Below are 5,501 nucleotides of genomic sequence, written 5' to 3'. Positions count from 1 at the left end.
TACTCCCATACTTCTTCCACTTTAGACCTCTGCAGTCATTGTTCTGCTTAGAAAACTCTTCTCTAGGATGCTTGTTCATTCTAATCCTTCCATGTAATGACTCTTTTCTGACTTCCCAGGAGAAAGGACTGCTTCCTTTCCCCCGTCCTGCCACTTATTCTTTGTCACATCACCCTGCTTATTTTCACACATAGCACAAGCAGTGATCTCAGTTGACATCCCAGTTAATGGTACTCCAGCTCCATCCTTCCAGTTTCTCAGGCCACAAACCTTGGCTTCAAATCTTTGACTCCTCTCTACCTCTTATACCCCATAGACAATCTGCTAGGAAACACTGATGGTTCTGTCTTGAACATGCACATCATCTGACCACTTCTCATTGCCTCTTCTGCTCCCACCCTGCCTTGGTTTGAGCCACCACCATCTCCAACTGGTTACAGGAATAACTTCTTAATTGAGTTTTTCCTCTCACAGCCTGTTCTCAAAGAAGCAATTAAAATTGTTCAGGGCCAGTCCTGTAGTCTAATGGTTAAAGAAACTGAATCCCACATGACTCACTGGTTCCATCCCAGCACCAATGGTTTGAAAAATATGCCAGGCACATGTGTATCCCAACAGGATGGAGAAATGGAAGAGCAAGGATTGCAATTTGACTACTCACTGGAAGGGGGCTTCCTCTCTCTCTATCTCTCTCTGGTGAGTACACATGCCTTCTGGCAATTAAAAAATAAAGTGAAACTGTTCAAGTTCTCCAGCAGCTGCCATTTCTCTCAGAGTAAAGTTTGTACAATGGTCCATAAATCCAGACATGACCCATTATCTCTCTAATTTCTCCTCTACTATGGGGCTTTAAACTCTTGAGGGCAAAAATTATTATCTTTGTTGCACACCAGTGTATCCCAAGTACTTACAAGTTCCTGGTACATAGTGAGGACTCAATATATATTTTGGGGTTAAATGAATTAATCTCATTTACTTCATTGTTAATTTTCTCATTGTTGGGATCAGCAGATGGTGTAATGGCTATGTTGCTGGACTCCCACGTAGTTGACCATGGTTTGAGTCCCGGACCTGGTGGCTTAAAGTCATGCCAGGCACATGTGCGCGCATGCCCAAGATCCCGAGAGGAGAATGGAGAAGGGATTGTCTCCCTGTCTTTCTTTCTGGCGAGTGTATATGTCCTGTAGCAAAAACCTCTCCAAAAAAAAAAATTTTTTTTTCTCATTGTTGGAATGTTAGATACATGAGGGCAGAATCTTATCAGCCTTATTTAATGGCATATCTAAAGTATGTACCCAAGTATAAACAGAACATTCAGCCTATTAATGCATAATTGAAAAGCTCTGATTGTGAAACTAATTACAGAACAGTAGCCAGTACACAGTAAATTCTCAATAAGTCCTTGTAGGAAAAAAATGAATATCTATTGTAAAAAACATTAGTGCATTTATTTACAGTACATACTGAGTTAGTGGATACATTATACAAACAGGTAATATCTTCACTTTTAGGCAATCACTGGTGGATAAAGAGTATGATACAATAAAGCAAAGAACAAACTGTTCATGTAAATAGAACTTCATGGGAAGCAGTATTCAGAGTCATGGTTACCCAAAGTTATAATCATGTAGTGAACTGGAATGCATTCAGTATATATCATAATTCTTTCTACAGTTTGCCCTGACTATACAAACTCTTCTGCTTAACTTCCTGAGGAAAAAGAACACCGGCACTTTGTTGGTTATTTGCAGAACTGCTTACCCTAGGGGCTTTAGTAGGGGAGGAGGGTTGTTTACAAAAATGAAAAAGAAAAAAAGTCATTTTAGTGTGTAAAAGCACTTTCAGTTCTTGTAGGAGACATTCACACTGCAGATGACTTACATTATCTATTTTGTTTTCATCCGTATTGAAGGACATTCATATCTATATATTCTTGTGTGCAAATGTAGGAGATCCAAAACTATTCTCTGTGATTGCTTGGATTGTTAATCTCTCCAGGGTTCCCTCCACATTCTCAAAAGCAGTTTCTGGCACCAAAGGGAAAATGGAGAAGTTGAGATGCAATTTTATCTCCCAATTGAACTTGATTAAATGGGGACTGCTCTAATCAAAAGTTTGAATCCTGGGGGAGTGCAGTGCTGTTAACAGGTTTGAGGATATTTGAGAGGAACAGAGAGGAAGAGTACTAAAGTTAAGACAGAGAAAGAATCAGGGGAGAAAATAATTGTAGTAAAGCTTATTAAGGCATAAAATTAGGTGAACAAATTGCTTCACAGATAGTGTTAAGCTCATTGCTAGACTGGCAAAGGAGGTGGAAGAAAGCTCTTTGAAAACATTATTTTTATTATTTTAATAATTTGTGTAGGAATCATAGTAGCTGCAATCTGTTAGCCAGAAACAATTGCCAGCTGGTGTCATCGTGGAGTAACTACAGTAGGCTGAATGCAAACATGTTTTTCCTTTTTACCTGGAGTGCATTCAGTTTTAGAAAGTTTCTATTCATTTTCGCCTGAATGTGAGGCCTGCCCTTGTAGATAAGGAATCCTGCTTGTTGAGTGACTTAAGAGCTCTGATTAGGTTCACACAATGTTCCACATGGGTAAGGAAGGCCACACCTGGGACAAGCTGTGTCTACACAACTGACGTTATGGTTATCTGCCATTAAAAGGGAATACGTATCTGGGTACATGCCTGAATTATCTGTGTAATTGCCCTGATGCTATGCGTTGTTTTTCGTATGGTTAACTCAAGGAAATGGTCATACTCCAGTAGCTATTATACTGAAACAAAAACAGATCTTCTGAGATAATATTCTTTGGGGTCACTCTGTGGGTTGGTGGTTAAGCAGCTGGATCCCACATGGCCAAGTGCATCGCCAGAGCCCAAGAAGGCGGCTTGAGAAACACACTGGGCATGTCCAGAATCCTGAAGTGGGGGAAATGGAAGAGAAGAGATTGCAGCTTGACCATTCTCCACAGGAGATGCTTTCTCGCATCCCTTTTTCTTTTGGACTTTCTGGCCAGTACATGCACCCTTTAACACCCCCCTCTCCCAAACAGCAGCAACAACCAAACCTTACCAAGTGTGAAGTGTGCACTTGTTTATGGAAATGTATTTTGTTGGCTAAATAGATATCATATTGTTATATTTCTTTTCAAATCTGCTTAAATGATTTTTAAAAACAATCTTGTGATCATTTTACAATTGCTACTGTATTTCCTGTTTATCTGGACACTCAGACTGGGTGCCAAAATACTACAGAATGTAGAATTAATCAGGTTTGGCTAAAAAGCCCGGGTGAAAGGAGAAACAAAATCTTTTATTCTATTGACTTTCTTTTGACTCTTCCTGCCTCTTGACTCAAGGGTCTCAAGAGAGGAGAGAGGAGGGAACAGCAGGTGGCATGGCGGTTAAGGCAGCAGATTCCCACTTGAGTGACCATGGTCTGAGTTCTAGACCTGGTAGCTTGCTTTCTCACTTTCCCTCTATCTCTCTTTGGTCATCTTAAAAAACAATGATAATAAATTAAGTAATAAAATCTAAGAAAAGGGGGGGAAGGAGAATTTATGGACTCTATTGTTGCTCATTGGATGTAAATGAACAACAATAACATGTAAATGTATATCAGGAATGTTAGTGGCTTCTAATCTTGGAATTGCTCTCACCTAGCTTTCCTTGGTTCAGTTTCCTCATCTCGGAAATGGGCTATTACACTTCTCTTATCTCCTGAGAGTATTGTTCTGAGAAGCAAATAAAATAATGGCTAGGAAAGCACTTTCCACTCTACAAATTACTGCTAGCACTCTGGTAGTCTATTTGGATAGCTAACAGGTTATAGTTATCCTTAAGATCTAAAGCAGTTTTGTAGAAAATGAGAAACTTCTCAAATAAGGTAATAGAAAAAGGTGTAGAGAATTTTTTTTTTTACTTGACTAAAGCAAAGGCACATGTACTTAAAATATTTAAGTAACACCATTAACTAGATGCATTCAGAAAATAAACGTTGGGTTTTATTGGGGTTTTCTTTTATCACAATTTCTTGCTCTGGAGTGGAGTGTGATGCCATTAATAGGATTTTAAGCTTCAGTGAGAGGAAAAAAAAAAAAGAATTAAATAAGCTTTAAAGAAGCTGATTCATCTCTCCTAACACCTCTCTGTCTAATATAGACCCCTACAGTATCAGGAAGGACACTGTCTGTGGTTGTTTATAGAACTGAAAACAGGAAAGGAAGCCAAAAAGCAATGCTTTGTTGAGAAGAGTCGCACCTGTCTAGTACAATAAAAATAACTTCCTATGGCCAAGCTTTAGCTAGCATTGCTGAAAAAGATCCAGATCCTAACTGATGGCTGCAAAGGAGACATAATGGAAGAGACTGGCACAGTGTCTCAGAAAGAACCAGGTACTACATGGATCTGTGGAGACCAGCTGGGGAGGTGGGCCATTATGAAGGCCTGGAAGGCCAGGTGTGGAGGACTGTAGCAGGTGTGATAGCCAGGAGGGAAACCAGAAGCACACTACTTTGTCCCCACCTTGAACGCACCATGACTCTCCACTTGGAAAACAGATCAGGCCAGTGTGGGACGAGACTGGCCATTTAGTTACTCCTATCTGATGGTACATCCATCCATTATCCAAAAAATAGAAGTTATTAAGCAAAGTTTTGTCTCCGTGGTAAATGCAAAAATCTGTATTTTTGAAAAAGTTTTCAAAAGCATCTGCAGACAACGCTTAATTTATGAAATATAGGTAAGTGTAGGTCTTAATCCACACTAGTGGAAAGAAGTGAGTCTCGAACATATATAGGGGCTGAATGCATATTAGCAGAAGGAATTTTAGGAGGCAACCCCTAAATTCCTTTGGTATTTTAAGTGTTGTTGAGAGCTGGACTCTCTGGTGCTAAAAGAAGCGAAGCATGCGTGAACATTGCCTGATACACGGTAGGCGCTTAATGAACAATAAAATAGATGCAGGTTGAATAAAAATACAGAGTTAGACACACCAAGTTCGTAGTTAAAAAGGACAGGAATAAAACTTGAGCAACAGAATGTCTGAGAAATTAAAACCAGTTTGGAAACGATTTCCCCTCCTCCTGGGGAGGAACCAGACAACTCATGAGAAGTCTGGTCTAGGTGAGTTTTTCAAACGCTGTGCAGGTGTTGTTTCGGGGGTGGGGAGGAGAGACAGACCAGGTGTCTGTTCAGTCAGAGAGAGCGAGCGAGAGAGAGGAGGAGAGAGAGAGAGAGAGGCAGAACGAGCTGCCGATCTGGAGTTCTCGATCAGCACCCGCGACGCTTTCCTCGGGGACTCTCTTCGCAGCACCTTTGCCTTTCCGCCTCGCCCCAGGCAGAAGGGATGCACACCCCCAGCTGCCTCCTCCGAGCTCGGCAGAGCAGCGGACTCCTCCCCTGGAAACTCCTCCGGGGCTGGAGAACGCTTTGGCGCATGCTCCGTACCTAGGGCAGGTTTTTGCTGCGGGTAGCAGGGCTCCTGTCATACCGGC

The sequence above is a fragment of the Tupaia chinensis genome, unplaced genomic scaffold (assembly GCF_000334495.1).
Source record: "Tupaia chinensis unplaced genomic scaffold, TupChi_1.0 Scaffold000057_1, whole genome shotgun sequence".
In the NCBI taxonomy this organism is placed as follows: Eukaryota; Metazoa; Chordata; class Mammalia; order Scandentia; family Tupaiidae; genus Tupaia; species Tupaia belangeri.
This window is presented reverse-complemented; position numbering follows the sequence as displayed.